This window comes from Rosa chinensis, chromosome 3 (genome assembly GCF_002994745.2).
Source record: "Rosa chinensis cultivar Old Blush chromosome 3, RchiOBHm-V2, whole genome shotgun sequence".
NCBI classification, from domain to species: Eukaryota; Viridiplantae; Streptophyta; class Magnoliopsida; order Rosales; family Rosaceae; genus Rosa; species Rosa chinensis.
The window spans coordinates 39,309,586-39,329,716 of NC_037090.1; the positions used below are offsets into that span (position 1 = coordinate 39,309,586).

Genomic DNA, 20,131 nt, shown 5'->3' on the forward strand with positions numbered 1-20,131 from the left:
TAGTAGAGATAATTATTGACTAGGGCAATATGATTGATTGAGGTCAAAACAAGGATTAAGTGGCTAATACTTTTAGCATAGGCATTTTGCCTCACAATCTTCTTATCAAATAGTTTCGGATCAATTTATTTTTCTTCATTATTAATTTTCGAATGTGTATATTTCTTCTTATCTATGAACAATTTTGACCAGGCACATAGGAATTTATATTATATGAAGAATCAAAGATGAAAATTATTAGATTCAACATCAACTCATATATTCATGTTGTCTTATGCAAAATAAAAAGTTACCCACGCCCATCGTCGTTTGGACCTTGATAAAAGTAGTCAATTCTATTTAAATTTAGAGGGAATTAACAGTGACTCATGAGAAGAAGGGGTAATTGAGTAATTCCCGTGCGGCCAATATTTTTCCAAAATGACGAAATGGGTACCACGTGAGCCGGATCATCCCTTTGTAGCAGCTCAAAATAAAACCCCTTTGTTTTATCGTTATGTGCAAACCGGTCACCGGTTTCCTTTTGTATTTATGTGCGCAGAGTTTGTTTTGTCTTATACTCATTGTTTCTGGTTTTTCATGTCTTGAAGTGTGTATCATGGCTTGCCATGTAGTGTGCAGAACGATTGTGTAAGAGTGTGTAGTTTTAATGTATTATGCTTCCTGACTAATACACATAAAATTAAAGTTTTATCACATTGCATAACTAACACATTGTATAACTAACATACCTATAAGAATAGAAGAACAATTATTCACCTCATCTTTAACATTTATATCACCCGTAGGATCTTATCAATTTATCTTAGGATTAAACTTCATAAAAAGCTTACAAGGATTAATCCTACTGACCCTTAGATACTTGTAGTAACAAGGGGAAAATTCTGTTTAGTACCTGTACTATGACTCTATCATCATTTCAGTCCCTGACATTCTAATTTAATCTGAAAAGTCCCTGAAGTTACAATTTCTGTCTAATAGGTCCTCGCCGTCTAAATGCTCTGTTAACTGGCTGACGTAGCACACAATTAGATGCGTGACTTGGATTGCCACGTCAGCAACTTAACGGCCCAATTTGACGGAATCTAACGGTGAGGACCTATTAGATGGAAATTGTAACCTCAGGGACTTTTCAGATTAAATTAGAATGTCAGGGACTGAAACGATAATAGAGTCATAGTACAAGGACTAAACTGAATTTTTCCCTAGTAACAAATATTTGTGATATTACTAATCTTCAGTATACTACTGGGTTTCTCTAATTCTAATACTACTGACGTACAGTACAATTTCGGTTGTTCTTACGGTTTTTCCTATAAGTTGTATTCATGATGTCTGTCCTCAAGGTATTTTGCTACTATAATTATAGGGCTAAATACTGGTTACTATCCTGTGATTTAGGTTCAAAATCAATTCAGTCCCTGGACTTCTAATTTCATCAAAAACACCCCTGTACTTTCAATTTTAATCTAATAGGTCTAATTCGTTAATCTTCTGCTATAGTTTCCAATTATAGTTGGGTTATTTGTTTAAAAACTTTTTATTTGATAAATTTCTAATAGTGGGACCCACTCCTAAACTGATTATGTATACCACTTCAACACCACATCATAAAATATAGGCCCCATATGAGCCATGTCAGCAAGTTAACAGACTCAAGTAACGGAAAACTAACAGATTAGACATATTAGATCAAAATTCAAAGTGCAAGCGTGTTTTTGATGAAATTAGTAGTTCAAGGATTGAATTGATTTTGGACCCAAACTACAAGGTAGTAATCAGTATTTAGCCCATAATTATACTATTATAATGCTAAACTAGGCTCTGATACCAAAATTAAAGGGGGGTTGTCTCGGTTAAATGTATGACCAATTTCACGAATAAAGATTGAGTCTTCGACATGGACAGGAGCTTAAGACTACAAACACAACCAACCTATCGGGCTAAACAAGAGCAGAAACAGAGATTCTTAGACTCAGAGGTCCCCTGACTAATTTTTAATAGTTATCTTGGCATGCATTTAATATTGACAAAACTCTTTTAAAAATAATATGATCGTCTGTTTAGTAGTATAATAACATAATTATCAATAGTGTTTGTTAGGTCCATAATTACCTAGTAATTATTCCCCTAATCTTGCACTTTTCCTTAACCTTTGTGTTTATTTATATATATTTATTATATTTTCCTTATCATGCTAGGAAATTATGGAGAAGCTCGGAAATGCACTAAAAGGTCAATCTTAGCACATTTTCCTACTCCATCTAGGAGAAACCGAGCTAGGCAAGAGAGGAGGAGCGGCAAACTGACCAACTGAACTCCAAATGAGTTGAAATTCCAAGATCCATTCTAGACATCCTAAGGATCATTTATTATTAAGAGTGCAAGAGCTAGTTCGGAATGGAAGGCCTTCAAAAGATCGATCCAAGTTTCTACACTAGAAGAGGAAAACTGCAAAACCAGATCTGTACAGATTCCAGCAGCATTTCCAGCTAAATCATAGTGAACGGAGGTCAACGCCGGATTCCATACATTTTTGGCCAAGCTGGCCGACCAAGAACATGTGTGGAGAACAAGGAAGAGCTTACTAGGGTTAAACACATTAGGTGGGAAGACATTAGGTCTAAGTTATTTTGAAATTCAAAATTTGAAAGATGACAAGTGGTCTTATTCTTACACCTTACACATTTATCTCTCATTTATTACCTTGTTCCCTTACACAATGAAACTTCTGCCCTTACTTTTTCTCCTTTACCAAAATATCTATTGGCTTTCTAGGTCATTTCTATGTGGAGTTAAAGACTAGATCCACATTTTGTGCTTACACATTTGTCAATCACATCTAGCCCTTCATTTCCTTTTGATCTCCACCCTTGATTTGAATTTCCTTGGCCTTTAATGCTAAACAAGTTTCATCCTTAATGCTAGAGAAGTGTTTGCCATGTTCTATTAAAACTAACGGCCACTCCTCTTGTTTAAATTTTGTATTATGAAGAAAAGAGAAATACATAGAGAGGACCTGGGGGAAATACTATCGTTTACTTCAAGTTTATGGCCATAGACATGGGTTATAACCAAATGTGGGATATACTAAATACTAATCAGGGACTACTGAGAATAGTTAAGGATGGAGTAGTGGAGCTGCCGATAGATGAGGCTGAGGGTGTAAAATTCAAGCTAACAGATTGTGTAGATGTAGCGAAAGATGGTATGATTTACATCACAGATGATTCATATAAACATGACTTAGAAGACTTCATCTAGGACTTTCTAGAGGGCAGACCCTATGGTAGGTTACTGAGCTACAATCCATTGACCAAAGAGACCAAAGTGCTTGTCCGCAACCTCTACTGTGCTAATGGAGTAGCACTCTCTCCAGATCAGAATTATGTGATCTTTTGCGAAACTTTCATGTATGAAATATTTTGAAACCTTGATATAGTTAGAGTGTTGGATTTGTGATTTTGTATTAATATATATTGCAGGAGAAGATGTAGAAACTACTACCTGCAAAGCGAGAAGAAAGGGAGCATAGAGAACTTCATTGACAACTTCCCAGGCTGTCCGGATAATATACGATATGATGGGGAAGGACATTACTAGATCGCATTACCTATGGTGATTATTTCTCTCATATAAACAAGGAACTAGCATGTTATAAATTCATGTACTTATGAATGAAATAATGAGGATTATATTATTTAAGCATCATATGAAATTCATAGTTCATTGACATTTTTTGTGCCAAATTGACAGGGGACTTCAGCTATTTTGGATCTAGCACTTAGGTACCCTTTTATCCAAAAAGGGATGGCAATCGTGGAGAAGTATATAGTGAGTAGACCATATAAGGAGAAGAATTTTGGTGTACGTACTGGCTGTGAGTTTGGAAGGGAAACCTACTGCCCACTATTTTGATCCAGATTTGTCACTCATTACAAGTGGGATCAAGATCGGAAACTACCTCTACTGCGGCTCCATTCTCAATCCATACATTATTCGCCTGGATCAAGAACAACATCCTGCACATACCACTACATGAGCTTCAATCACCAGAAATTGCATCCATAGTTAATGTACTATTTCCTGTTCTCATCGAAGAGATAGTTGTTTGTTCAACTTCATTTATAAGCTGTCCTTGCCGTATTTGAAATGTTCATCCCCACATTTGCTGTAGTGATCTAGCTCTTTTAGTCATCTTCAAATGCAGCTTATGAAAGAGTAGCCCTAGTTGTAGCTAGTTCTAGGGTTTCTCATGTCAGTTAATTGAAGTGGCATAGCTTAATATATTGAATAGTTGGTTCGATGGCTCAAAGATGGTAGAATAACTCTAACTGGACCTTAGTGAGCTTCTCAAAATTATAGAATCTAAAAATTAATTAGATATTTATTTATAATAGGCCTGACCTTCAAACATTTTTTTTTCCTCAGATGAATGAAAACATAGGTCGACCTTCATATTTCATTCTTTCAGTCGAGTATTCTTCTAAAACCGGAGGTTAGTTTCTAAAGTCAAAGAATCCTACTATAGATGTCAAAGATTTCGAGTCCAAAATAGGTACCTACTTCATAGTTACAAGTTTACATACTAGGCAAACTAAGAAATTGTCTTGACACCAAATTTTGCATTTGGAATTCCTATTCAATTCTACTTATTTTTACCATTTTTCTGGTTGATTGACCATGCTCAACCAAAAATAGTGAAGAGTATTACATATATCATCTATATGGATAGTTCTTTGAGGCCTAAAGTTTTTATAAATTGTATTGGCAGTATGGCTAGTATGGCTACAGTATGGCCAATATGGCTTACTGATTTGTGCTAGTATTGCTTACTGGTACAGTATGGCTTACTGATTTGTGCTAGTATGGCTTACTGGTTTCTGCATTATCTCCTACTGTTTATACCTTACCTTGGTTGTTAAGAAAGAGTTGTTAATACATAGTTAGACGTGTTTAGTTGTTAGAGTTGTTAAAAAGCTTATGGAAGTTTGTTTCCAAATGCCTATATATTTTATCCTTGTTTTCTGTCTCTTTTATGAAGTAATATACAAGAAAACTCTTCACAAATTTCTATCTTGTTTTCTTCATGGTATCAATGCAGGAATTCAAGGCCTGAGTCTGTTTTTCCTTCTTTTATAGTTTTTAAGTTTACCAACTTAATATGGCTGGGAAATATGGTTCTAAAGCTGATGAACCACTTGCAAATTCTTCCGATGTCGAGTTTAATCCAAACCAACATCTTAGCTCTATTTTGCTGAATGAATTCAACTATCTTTCTTAGGCTAGAGCTGTTACTGTTGCTCTTGGAGGAAGGTCCAAGCTTGGCTATGCCAATGGAGTTATACAAAAGCCTAAAGATGACTCCCCTACATATGATTCTTGTCTGTGCAAGGATCAACTTGTTATGTCTTGGCTACTCAACTCTATGGAGAGTAAAATAGCAGAGATTTTCAGTTTTTCTGAGTCTTCTATGCATCTCTGGAAACATGTTAAGGAGATGTATGGAAATCAGAATAATGTTGCTCAAGTTTTTCAACTCAAACGAGATATTGCTGATCTTCAACAAGAAGGTAAGACTTTTGTTCAACACCTCGGTAATCAAGCATATAGAATGAGCTGGATGTTTATAGACCTCATACCACCGAGGCTAGGGTTTTGTTAAAGAGAGCTGAGGAGGACAATATTTTTCAACTCCTCGCAAGCTTAAGCTCAGATTATGAAGACTTGAGGAGTCACATTCTTATGAATGCTAAGCTATCATTCTTCAACAATGTGTGTGCTGCCATTCAAAGGGAAGAGGTTCGAAAAAAGGTGATGAATATGGAGACCAAGACAAGTGTATCTGAAACTAGAGCTTATGTCTCTAATCACAGGCAAGCTGAAGCTAAAGTGTACAAAGGCAAGAGACCAAACTTGAAGTGCAGCTACTGTAAGGGTGTTGGACATGTCAAGGACAGATGTTGGATTCTATATCCTAAACAGAAGCCAAAGTTTCTAAAGGAAGGCAAAAGTTCTCAAAAAGGTTGGAATTCACCAAAAGCAAACCTTGCAGCAACTTCTTCTACTCCTTCTGAAGGTATGCTGAAGTTCACCTCCAATCCTACCACTTTAATCAACGAATTTTCTGCCTATCTCAGCAAGAAGCAGATATAGAGTGGAGGTGAAGAAACAGCCATGCCTGGAATTGAAGGCCACACTGATCTTCTTGGAAAATTTGCTGGTTTCCTTGCAGAAACTGATTATGTTCCACATGAAGAAGCTTAAGGTACTCTAAAGTCCTTCTTTACTGCTCTTAATGTTTGTGCTATGGATGATTATTGGATCATAGAGTCAGGGACTACAGATCATATGAAAAATAAATTTACAAAGTTGCATGATTTTGAAAAAATGTCCATTCCTTCTAAAGTGTCTGAAGCAAATGGCAAAGGTGCCTCAGTTTTCAGAAAAGGAAAAACCAAACTACTCTCTAATGTTGTTGAGTCAATAGCTCTCTATGTGCCCTCCTTTCCTTTTCAACTTCTGTCTATTGGAAGAATTACAAACACATTGAAATGTCTTGTCATCTTCTCTCCAAATAATGTCATATTTCAGGATCTCATCACCAAGAAGACGATTGGTGAAGGTTTCTTTTTTAAGGGTCTTTATTATCTATCCAAGAATTCTTTTGATTCCAAGGTTTTCCAAGTCAGTTCAAGATTAGCACAAGATTATCATCTATGGCATCAACGCTTAGCTCATCCTTTAGAAAAAGTGTTGTCCTTTTTGTTTCCAAATATGTGCAAAGCAGACAATCAATGTGATGTCTGTCATCTGTCAAAATCTTCTAGGTTGCCTTTTACTTCTTCTCTTTCTAAAGCTAGTAATCCCTTTGAAATTGTTCATTCAGACATTTGGGGTCCAGTTCTTGAATCCTATGATGGATTTAAGTATTTTGTTTTTACGAGGATTACTTGGTTGTACTTATTAAAATTCAAAAGTGAACTTGTGGATGTTTTTAAGGATTTTCATAAACTTGTTATGACTCAATTTTCATCTTGTTTTAAGATTCGATAATGGTTCTGACTATATGTCCAATAACATGTCACATTACTTGAGCACACAAGGCATTGTGCATCAAACTAGCTGTGTTGGTACTCCTCAACAGAATGGGATTGCTGAGAGGAAAAAATCGAGACCTTCTTGAAAAAACCAGATCACTTAGGTTCCAAATGAATGTTCCAAAAAAATTTTGGTCTCAAGGTGTTCTTACTGCCACATATCTCATCAACAGGCTTCCTAGTAGAGTGCTTGGTTTCAAATCTCCTCTTGAAGTATTGAAAGGCAGAAAAATTGATTTGTCTCACTTGAAAGTCTTTGGTTGCACATGTTTTGTTCATATTCAAGCTCATCAACATGATAAACTTGATCCTAGAGCTGCTAAGTGTGTTTTCCTAGGATATTCGTCTACTCAAAAGGGGTATAAATGCTACAATTATGCTACTAGGAATCTCATTGTTTCCAGGGACATGAGGTTTGAAGAAGTTACTCCTTATTTCACTAGAAAATCCTGTGATACTGGTCAGGGGGAGTTTCTATCTGATCTGTTTCCAAGTCCTAATCTTCCTGTTGATGAGGATTGCAACTCATCTATCAATCCTGATATCAATTCTAATCATCCTGTTGATGAGGATTCCAACACGTCTATCAATCCTGATATTCCAGCTCAAGAAGTTCCAACTATAATCTCTGATTCAGAAATTGACATGCAATCTGTTGTCGAGCCTATCTCTCTATCTGCGGTTGTTCTCCGTAGAAACCCTCTGGTATCTCCACCTGTTGTTGTTCTTCGTAGAAATCCTCCACGAGAAAGAGGTCTTCCATCAAAGGTCAATGACTATAAAACCTACACCGCAAGGTATCCGTTAACACACTTCATACCTTATAAGAACTTGTCTTCTACTCATTCTGCTTTTCTGAGTGCTTTTGATTGTAATCATGAACCTCAAAGTTTTGAGGAAGCTAATCAGCTTGATGTATGGAAGCAAGCAATGGCATGTATGGAAGCAAGCAATGGCATATGAACTTTAAGCTCTCCATGACAATAATACATGGAGTATTGTTTGAATTTCTAAAGGGAAGAAGGCTGTAGGAAGTCGTTGGGTTTACAAAACGAAGCTTCATTCTTATGGTTCTGTGGAGAGACATAAGGCTCGTTTAGTAGCTTGTGGTTTTACTCAAACATATGGAGTAGACTACAAGGAGACTTTTGCTCCTGTTGCTAAAATGAGTACAGTGAGAGTTTTGTTATCAGTTGCAGTAAATCATGCTTGGCCTCCATATCAAATGAATGTAAAAAATGTGTTTTTACATGGTGATCTTGAAGAAGAGGTTTCTATGAAGCTGCCCCCAGGTCATCCTCAATCTCATGATCCTGAGATAGTATGCAAGCTTCACGTACAAGTCTATTTATGGCTTGAAGCAATCTCCTCGTGCTTGGCATGCCAAGCTCAATTCAGTACTTGAGGAAGTTGGTTTTCACATAAGCAATGCGGATTCCTCTTTGTTTGTTCAGATTGCTTCAACTAGTAAGCTTGTAGTGATTATATATGTTGATGATTTGATAGTAATAGGTGACAATATTGAAGAGATTCAGTCTCTCAAACAATCTCTTCGAAGCAGGTTTGCTATCAAAGATTTGGGAAATCTTAAATATTTTCTTGGTATCGAAGTGGCCACTTCTCAGAAAGGTCTTTTTCTAAACGAAAGAAAATATGTTCTTGATCTCTTACAAGATACTGATTTGCAGAATTGCAAACCAGCTTGAACTCCCCTTGGCAGCAAGCTACAACTTGATGTGTTGAGTGAGCCTCTTGTCAATCTAAGTGTCTATCAACGATTAGTTGGTAAACTTATTTATCTCACAATCACTGGACCTGACATTTCTTATGCTGTAAGCATTGTCAGTCAATTCATGAATGCTCCAACTTAGGCTCATCTTCATATTGTAAAGCGAATTCTTCGTTATCTCAAAGGCTCAGCTGGTAGAGGCATTTTGATGAAAAACAATGGCAACACTGATCGGAGTAATATTTTATATGTTTTTAGTATCATTTTCCCTACATTTTACTTAGTTATTCCTTTAACAATGTCATTTCTAACTTACTTTGTTGTATTTAGGTAGAAATGAGCTTCAAATGCAAGAAATGAGCTAAGAAGAGCTAGAAATGATGGAAATGAAAGCAAGGAGGAAATGAAGCGCAGAAATGGGAAAGAAATGGAGAAATGAAGCTTTCCTAATGCTACCAGGAAAAGGAATCCTAATGCAACTAGGAGTGAGCTCGGAAAAATGGTGTTTGAAAATGAGAAATGACAGAGTCCTAGTTGGACTAGGAAACCTGATGACACTAGGAGTCCTGGTGGTACTAGGAGATGCTGTGGGCTTCAAGATAGTTCAAGAATGTTCTAGAATGCACAAGGAATTTCGGCAATTGAAGGAATGGGCTTTGAAATTGTCCAATTGAGAAGTCTGGCCCAAAGATTGAAGCATGTGACTTGCACTTGAGTTTCTAGACCCCTCTTGACTTCTTGGAAGAATCCTAAAACAATTCTAGTTGGTTTTTCGGTGAAAAATATAGAATATTCAAGAAGATTTCGGAAATCCCAAAAAGAGAGAGTTTTTAGGAATCTGCCTGTACAGATCAGTCAACTTTGACAGATCCCTGAGGACAGCTCAGAACTCAAAAAATTTCGATCTATATATGGTTGGAAATATACCGATGTCTAGTTTTCAAAAAATTTTACGGTTCATCAATATCAATTTTTTACAAGAAGTTATGGCCGATTTAGTGCATGAAGGTCAATCTGCCCGGAAATCGATTTTGTGCAAATAAAGAGAGTTTCGGATGTTAATATCTTTTCGGACGAGTTTGGGAAGGTCTCTACTCCATATTTGATCTGATTTTGATGATATGCAGCCATGATGATGTGGACCAATGATAAAATTCAAAAGAAAGTCTACATCAACACAAAGAAGGAAGGAGAATCAGAATTGAAGACGAAGAGCTAGGGTTTTACGTCTAGAGCTTCTCTATATATACAAACTATGTTGGACGTTTTTCACAATCTTCCTTCACTCCATTCAGCCATCTTTCTCCCTCCATACATGTTCATACACTCCACAACTCAAAAATACCATGAAACCCTGAATCAAAGTCGCAAATCCTCCCCTTTACTCTCTAAATTTCGGATCCTCTCCAATTGTTCAAGCATTGAAGCCGTGAAGCAAAGCTCCATCATCCCCAACACATCCTTGCCATAGTCATCATCATCCTCCACCACCTTTGAAGACCTTCTTGCGTTCTTGAATTTCTTCAAAAGTGTAACCATGTCCTTCTATTTTTTGTTTTTGGTTTTATTGTTTTGTAACTTAAAAATCAGATTCTATAGCGTTCTATGTTTTTGGTTTTATTGGATGTTTCGATTATTTATGAGAATAAAGTCTATGTTTTGATGTTTATTTTCGAATAATTATGAAGCATGAGAATGTTTTAGGTTTCTAGAAGACATAAATTGCGATTTTGATATGTGATGATGTAAGTTCATTGATTTTGTGCTTCAATCCCACCGTTTATGTATTTTGTGTTCTTTGGTTGCAAACTTAGAATATTGAGCATGTAATTGAATCCAAATTAAGATTGCTAGCATTCTAGGTCTTAATTGCTAAGTGAAAAACCTATAATTCCTTAGGTAAATCAATGAAGAGTCTTGCATGCTTGTATGGCGTTCCAACTTGTGTTCTTGGCTTCAATCAATCAAAATATGTTTACTGTGTTAAGAATGTTTTTATTAGTGATTAGCTACCACTAGTAATTGCATGATTAATAGGGTTAATTATGATGCGTTCATCTAGTTAATTTAATTAAGGAAAGTAAAAAGAACTTTGTATGCGTTCATCTTTGTTCTTGATTGATTTTTCATTCACATGTTTTGATCCGTGATTTATGATTAGAAAACTCATTTTTCGTGTTAATGATTGTTAAGTTCATCATACATATTTCGTATCATCCCTTATCTATTTTGATTCATGGATTGATTGATCATTGTAATTAGTTAGTTAGATAATTAGTTTAGTAAATAAACAATTGTAAAATCCCCTTAATTTCCCTTGTAATTTTCGTATATATTGTATACTTGTAATTAATTCTTCTTTCTTTGACGTTTAAATGACATGAGCACCCTCAATCCCCGACCAGAACGATACCCTACTTACTCATACTACAATTCGATGCAGGGTTTAAATTGGCACTCATTTTGAGTGTATCAAACACTCACATAATGGGGTACATCGATGCTGATTGGGCAGGCAATTCTCTTGATCGAAAATCCACTACTGGATTCTACACATTTGTTGGTGGTAACTTAGTTACTTGGAAGAGCAAGAAGCAAACTGTTGTTGCTCGCTCTAGTGCAGAGGCTGAATATAAAGTTATGGCCTTCACTGCTTGTGAGCTTATTTGGTTGAAAGGTCTTCTCGCTGATTTGGGGTATCCGAGTAGTCGACCAATGTCTCTCTTTTGTGACAATCAAGCAGCGATGTACATTGCTTCTAATCCAGTTTTTCATGAAAGAACCAAACACATTGAAGTCGATTGTCACTACATTCGAGCTCAAGTTCAGTCCAAGCTAATTGATACTCACTATACTCGAAGCTATGATTAGTTGGCTGATATTTTCACTAAGTCTCTTCCTACTGATCATTTTCAAAGGATTTTGGGCAAGCTTGGATCAATGAATCCCCTTGATCTAGCTTGAGGGGGAGTATTGGCAGTATGACTAGTATGGCTTACTGATTTGTGCTAGTATTTCTTACTGGTACAGTATGGCCAGTATGGCTTACTGATTTGTGCTAGTATGGCTTACTGGTTTCTGCATTATCTCCTACTGTTTATACCTTACCTTAGTTGTTAAGAAAGAGTTGTTAATACATAGTTAGACGTGTTTAGCTGTTAGAGTGTTGTTAAAAAGGTTATGGAAGTTTGTTTCCAAATGCCTATATATTGTATCCTTGTTTTCTATCTCTTTTATGAAGTAATATACAAGAAAACTCTTCACAAATTTCTATCTTGTTTTCTTCAAATTGTGAGAACAGGTACCTGTCCATCATTAATAGTTTCGAGTTTGTAAACTTTATTTCATCAACTCACAATCAATCGCTCCCGTCCATTCTATACACTAAGGCCCTGTTTGGATGGCAGGAAATCATGGTATGGAATGGGAATTAATTTTATTTTCCATTCAGAAGTGTCGTTTGGTTGTAATTAGAGATTGGAAAGGAAATAAAAAATGAGATCTGACTGGAAATTGACTCCCCCATAAAGCCTTAATAGAATTACGTAGTCCGAGGTGGAATTCTATTTCCATTTTCCACTGTCAAAGAAATAATTACATTAATTATCCCTTTAAAAAATTCATATTCCCCCACTAATATTCCTTATAAGTTGATGTCATATATGTACTTTATTTAGTAAAATGGTGTTATTGAAAATTATAGTTTTGTTTAAGGATATCTCTATTTGTGTTTGGCCCAAACTCTAGGTTACTTGACCTAGTGGTAATAGAGTTTAATTAGAAAAATCTAGAGATTATCTTTCCTTGTATGATTCTAACTCTATGCATTGTAATCCTCTATATAAAGAGGCCCCTATTATCAATGAGAATACACAGCAAATTTCTCTCAATTTCTGATTCCCTAAAACACGTTATCAGCACGAAGCCCTAACCCTGAACCCCTAAATTTGTAACCTTCAAATCCCAGAGACCACCACCACCCACCTTGAAGGTTTCGACCCCAGGAGTCCAGAACCGGCGGCACTACCCTAAGAACCGGCTGGAAAAATGCCAAACCGGCCCTCAGAAGTACCAGAAACCCCTCTGCCCGTTTCAAGGCCTTTTCCTCCGCCTCTGACATCCGTACTCCATCACCTGCAGGGCCTCAAACCCAGATTGCCAGAACCGGAAAAATAACCACCGGAACCGGCTTGAAAATCGACGAACCGGCCACCAGAAGGTCTTCCACGTTGAACCGCTGCCTGAATTTCATCCTTGGAGTTTTCTCTCTGCCTCTGTCAGTCCAATCCAGAAAAAAGAAACAAGCCTAGCCCAAGCAACAGAGCAGCCCTAAGCCCAGAAGCAAAGGACCAGCCCACGGCCCAGAAGGAAGAAACCGGCCCGAAGCCCAACCAGTCAACCTACTAACGTCAGCACAGAAACCTGCCACGTCAGCACCTCGGTCAACGTCGGTCAACACTTTCCGGCGACTTTTCCTACCATCTACAGTAATTTTTCCGGTGACTTTTTCCGAGCAAGAATTTCCAACCATTTTTCAAGGTAAATCTTTTCTAAAAGTTCCCGTTTTTTGAATTTTTTTTATTTTCTTCTTCTTTTCTCGGGGACTTCCAAACATCCCTTGTTCTACCCCCCTTTCTTCTTCATAGGGGAGACCAAAAGCCGAACTGTGGGGGTTCATGCTCACTCCAAGCTTGGAGCTTATAGAGTCCTCCAAACTTAGAGTTTGTTGAGAAGAAAACGATCGACCACATACATCGTTGTTTCAATCTAATCCAAAACCCCTCTTGGAATCGGATTTTTCTTGGAAGCGACTATGCTCAGAAAATCCCTAATTTCTTGAAAGTGACTACGCTCAGAAATTTAATAGTTTTTCGTGGTAGCCTTTTTCGCTCCGAAACTAACCCTAATCTTGTGTTGTTTTTCAAGATGAGTTACCTGAACAAGTTTAACGTTGTTCCACTAGAGACAACTGGCGCAGGATACCATGGGTGGGTCCGAGATGTGCGCCACCATCTTAAGGCTGATGGACTTCTGGAAGCCATCCAAGAGCCTAGTCAGACATGAATGATGCGCTCCAAAGTGAATACCTCAATGAGGAAGACCCAAGAAAGCTATGGGTTGAACTTGAGCAGCGATTTGGCAACGTTCGTGACTCCCTGCTTCCTGATTTAGAAGTGTGATGGCATAGTCTCCCCTTCTGTGATTTCAAGTCTGTGCTTGATTATAACTCGAGAGCTCTTCGTATCAAGTTTCTGATAGAGTTTTGTGGCCAAACCATAACTGATACGATGTTGATCGAGAAGACTCTCTCTACCTTCCCCATCTTTGTCCTGATGATTTCAAAGAATTATCGGATTGATGTGAAAGCAGGATGTATCACGAGGTTTCATGAGCTTATTAGCGCCATGACGTAGCTGAAAAGCACGACAACATACTTGTGAAGAACTATAATGCTAGACCCGTGGGAACTAAGTCTATTCCGAAGTCTAACTATAGTCGCACCCCCAAAGGAGGACGCAAGGAGCGAAACCCTAAGAGTAGGGACAATTCTGGACGCTCTGGTCCATATTCTCACCCTAAAGAGGAAGGAAATCGCCGAGAGAGGGGTGCATGGAACCGTGGAGGTTAACGTGTGAAGAGAGAGAGAAGCGGAGCCTCCAGTTATGGTGGTGACGCCACCAAGAGTAATAGTCGTCCAAATCATGCACCAAAAGCATCTCGATCAAGGGAGTCTGACCATAAAGATGTTTGTCTTCAATGTGGATCAAGTGGACATTGGGCAAGGAAGCGTACTGCATCCCAGAACGTTGCCAATGCATACAAGATGTATCATGAAGTAAGGGAGGCAAATTCATGGAACATGAAGTTCAAGATGGAGATCTCGATCTAAGGGTGGAAGACTGTAAGGATCAAGACCCAGAAACTGGCGATTTTGATTTAGCATGACCGACTAGGACATCCTGGTCGCGATATGATGCTCCGTATACTTAAGACTTCACACGGGCATCCTTTCTTCAGAGTGAGAAGAAGCAAGAATCAAAAATTGATTCCAAGACTTAGCAAGACAGCAAAGATTGCAGCTTCTGGCGCTGCTGCTGTCTTGGGTCGCCGAAAGGCTGCCCCTGTCCCTAGTGATGACGCCAGAAATGGCGCCAACCATGAGCATGACACCATGGTTGCTCCTCCCAGTGGCCATGATGCCACACAATCCTATTTCCATGGCTCTAACGCCATAATGGGAGATGTAGTCACACACTTTGCTTCTAATAGCGCCACAGACGCTCAGGCCCAACCAAAATCCTCATTGGTTGCTTCTAAGGCCCTTCGCTCATTTTGCAAAGCCTGTTCCTTTGGGAAATTAGACCGAGACCGTCCTATGCAAGGGATCCTAAAATATTCATCCAGTTCTTACAGAGAATCCAAGGGGATATATGTGGACCAATTCAACCATCATGCGGACCTTTTAAATACTTTATGGTATTGGTTGATGCGTCGACATGCTGGTCACATGTCGTGCTATTGTCCACTCGAAATGCTGCTTATGCTAAACTCCTCGCCCTGATTATCCGTCTACGGGCTCACTACCCTGACCATCCTATTCAATCGATTCGACTTGATAATGCTGGGGAGTTTACATCAAAAACGTTCGATGACTATTGCATGTCACTGGGGATTGATGCAGAGCATCCAGTTCCCCATGTTCATACCCAAAATGGTCTTGCAGAAGCCGTTATCAAACGACTACAAATGATAGCGCGGACATTGGTTATGCGCACCAATCTCCCTATTTCTACTTGGGGATATGCAATATTGCATCCAGCAACGATGATTCGTCTACGACCCACTGCAACCCAATCCTACTCTGCGTTACAGCTAGTGACTGGGTACGAGCCTGATGTCTCGCATTTACGCATTTTTGGGTGTGCCGTCTATATGCCTATTACGCCGCCACAGCGTACTAAGATGGGTTCTCAACGACGAATGGGCATCTATGTTAGCTTTGAATCTCCAACCATTGTCCGCTACCTTGACCCTTGACAGGCAATCTCTTTACCGCTAGATTTGCAGATTATCACTTTAATGAGACAGTCTTCCCATCGTTAGGGGGAGATAAGAACACAGATGTTCAACAGGAACGACAGGAATTGTCGTGGTCTGTCCCCACTATGTCTCATCTCGATCCCCGTATCGTACAGTCTGAACTTGAAGTGCGAAGAATAATCGAGCTCCAAAACGTAGCCTCTGCCTGATGCGTTTTCTAATGTTGCCAAAGTGACAAGATCACACATACCTGCTGCAAACGTGCCAGCAAGGATCGATGTCCCAAATATTGGACATCACGCCATTGCCCAGCATGGCAATGATGTGGCATCTATGGCCGCAGGTCCAGCAAGGAAGCGCGGTAGACCACTTGGTTCGAAGGATACTCACCCTAGAAAGAAAGTGAATGAGGCACAAATAAATCCTTTAATCATCGATACTCAAAATCCGTCCCATGAAAATGTTCCAGATTACGGTTATGTCAAGAGACATCATTGGGGGACACCTCAATGTCAGAACCTATCCATGAGAACGTAGAGATCTCTGTAAATTACACAAGTATACATGGGACGTGGGAAAGAAACTCCATCATCATTGATGATGTATTCGCGTATTCAGTGGCGTGTGAGATTATTGAGACCGATGACATCGAACCACGCTCCGTTGATGAATGCCAACGTAGAGCTGATTGGCCAAAATGGAAAGATGCGATCCAGGCAGAACTTGATTCTCTAGCGAAAAGAAAGCTATTTGGCAAAGTTGTACCAATACAGCCCAACACCAAACCAGTTGGTTACAAATGGGTATTCGTTAGAAAGCGTAATGAAAAAAATGAGATTGTAAGATACAAAGCTCGCCTTGTGGCGCAAGGCTTCTCACAACGCCCTGGAATCGACTACGAGGAGACCTACTCTCCTGTAATGGACGTCATTACGTTCCGCTACCTTGTCAGTTTGGTAGTTTCTGAAAAACTGAACATGCAGCTTATGGATGTGGTTACTGCGTATCTATATGGGGATCCAGATACGGAAATATACATGAAGATTCCAGATGGAATTCAGTTACCCAAATCAAGTGGCTCTAAACCACGGAGCGCGTTTGCGATTAGATTGAAATGCTCACTATATGGATTGAAACAATCCGGACAGATGTGGTATAACCGTCTAAGTGACTACTTGATTGGAAAGGGATATGTGAACAATGAACTATGCCCATGTGTGTTCATAAAAAGGACAAGTTCCGGATTTTCAATAGTCGGTTTATGTTGATGACATGAACATAATTGGCACCCTTAAAGAGTTAAGGGAAACCGCTGAACACTTGAAATCCGAGTTTGAGATGAAAGATCTTGGGAAAACACGGTTTTGCCTCGGTTTAGAACACGAGCACCGTAGAGATGGTATCCTGATTCATCAATCAGCTTATACCCAAAAGATGCTTAGGTGTTTCAACATTGATAAGATTAAGCCTTCAAGCACCCCAATGGTCGTCTGTAGTCTTGATCCAAAGAAGGATCCATTTCGTCCAAAAGATGACGACGAAGAAGTGCTAGAGGCAGAAGTGCCCTATCTAAGTGCAATAGGCGCATTGTTGTACTTAGCACAATGCATAAGACCGGATATCTCATTCGCTGTGAACTTGCTAGCTAGATATAGATCTGCGCCAACACGACGCCATTGGACTGGTGTTAAAGATATCTTTCGATACCTAAGTGGTACGATTGATATGGGCTTGTTCTATCCCTACAGAGAGATGATGGATTCGGACCCATCAAGTACCAGGGACGCTACACATGGTGGACTGTGTTCCCTCTTCCCAACCCAAAACGATATAAGTGTTTTGGAAGGTTTTGCTGATGCTGGGTATCTCTCTGACCCACACAAAGGTCTCTCCCAAACTGGTTATGTTTTCACCATGGGAAAGACCGCGATATCTTGGAGGTCTACAAAGCAGACCTTAGTCGCTACCTCTTCGAATCATGCAGAGATTATTGCTCTTCACGAAGCAGTTCGTGAATGTATATGGCTTCGATCCATAGTTATGCATGTTCGAAGCAATTGTGGTTTGAAGTCTACCACAGATGAGCCAACGAGCATTTATGAGGATAATGTTGCTTGCATTAAACAAATGAAGCAAGGCTACATCAAAAGCGACAACACCAAGCATATATCGCCCAAATTCTTCTACAATCAGCAACAACAGAAGTACCTCAAGATCAAAATAAACCAGGTTCGATCTGAGGACAATGTGGCAGACTTGTTTACTAAGTCATTGCCCAAATCCACGTTCGAGAAACATGTGGCAAGAATTGGCTTGTGGAAATTATCTAAACTCTCATGATCGTAGTCATCAGGGGGAGGCACGGACATTAGGGGGAGATGTCTACATGTTCGTCTCAAATCGTGAAGGGTGTGTTGTGCTCTTTTTCCCCTTCGATCGAGGTTATTTTTGTCCCACTGGGTTTTTGTTACTCGGCAAGGTTTTTAACGAGGCAATGAGAGAAGCACCACGTTTGGACAACACAAGGGGGAGTGTTTAAGGATATCTCTATTTGTGTTTGGCCCAAACTCTAGGTTACTTGACCTAGTGGTAATAGAGTTTAATTAGAAAAATCTAGAGATTATCTTTCCTTATATGATTCTAACTCTATGCATTGTAATCCTCTATATAAAGAGGCCCCTATAATCAATGAGAATACACAGCAAATTTCTCTCAATTTCTGATTCCCTAAAACAAGTTTTATATTTAATTCTTATGACTTACCAAACACTACGATAGGAATGAAAAGTTAATTCCAAAATTTAATTTTCAGTAATGTTCCAAACACCCACATGAAATACCAAAACATATTCCATTCCATATCAATCTGGAAAGGAAAATAAATCCTTTTCCTATTTTGACATTCCTGCTAACCAAACGGGGCCTAACAGAAATGTCTTTCATGGATCTAGTGTTGTTTTATCATTATACCAGTCGGACATTTTGAAGAAGCACCGAGGATTCATCTCATCAACTCCCGGAAAAATCACCCCTCTACCACCACCTGTAGCATCTTTCCCTTCCAAAACCAACTGCATTATGGCATAGTTCTAATTAATGTAAAGATATGGTCAATGGAATCATTGATTCTGGTATGTGGCACCCAGAACAGCCTTGCTTTGAAGATCACGGCATGTCCCGGAAAATACCAAGTAAATGGAAATATTCGTGTAAAGACACCGGAGAAGATTTTAATTCTTTTCTCTATAACTTCAAGCTTGTTGGAGCGAAATACTTCAACAAAGGTTTGTTAGCTTCAAGTAAAACCCTGATAATAGATGATAATTCAGCTAGGGATACTCTAGGTCATGGGACCTTTATTGTCGCAGGCAACTATGTACAAGATGTTCCTAATTTCGATTATGGTGAGGGAACATGATCAAGCGGGATTGCTCTAGATGCCATCTATGCTTGCAGTGTACAAGGTAATGTGGTATAATGAATCAATGATAATGCCCATGCCTCTGATATTGTTGCTGCTATAAGTAGGGAGTCTACATACTCGGAACTCAGAAGGGTCTCTTAGATGGTTTGAAATCGCTCCAGAATATAGTGCAAGTGTTCCTTTGGGTTCGCAACTACCTCATGATCGTCTTTCTGGATTGTTTGAACCACACTCTGGTAGATCCTGACAATGGTTTTCTGGATTGTATGAACCTAGGATTGTACATATAATTGTAAGACACAGCTGTGAAAAAAATACCTACTAGAGAAGCCGCATTGGTCGCAGTATCCTATTACTGTGCAAATCATGTTAAAACCAAATACATATCGAATCATAATAGAGATGATATGAACCTCTACTAGATCAAAACATGTATATAAGCTACTACAGATTACCAGAATGTGTAATTGAACTCGGGATTGGAAACATCCTATCAATCCTGTATCTGCAGAAAACAAGAACATAAGAACACTAATTCAGAAACTTACATGATGCACTTGCATTGTCCATGACAGTCTTCTCCTAAATCCACCTTGATTTTCTCTTAGTAATGGGACTAATTTTTGAGAAAGAACTCGTGTTTCAGAAGGGACAAGTCTGACATTCATATAGAGGCTTTGCATGACAGTTTCATCCATAAAGAAACTGTCATTTGCTTAACTGTTTTATCAAACCATCAACTGCTTATTAACTGCACAGATTTTGAATCTAAATACAAACTTATCCACAACCAGAATTGAATAATAGCTTGTACACATGTAATTTTTAACTCTGATC

General features: G+C 38.7%; 1 pseudogene; it reads left to right on the top strand.

The window, feature by feature from the left end:
- The first annotated feature begins 3,063 nt into the window (after positions 1-3,063).
- Positions 3,064-4,042, top strand: LOC112194562 (annotated as a pseudogene).
- Positions 4,043-20,131: the final 16,089 nt, after the last annotated feature.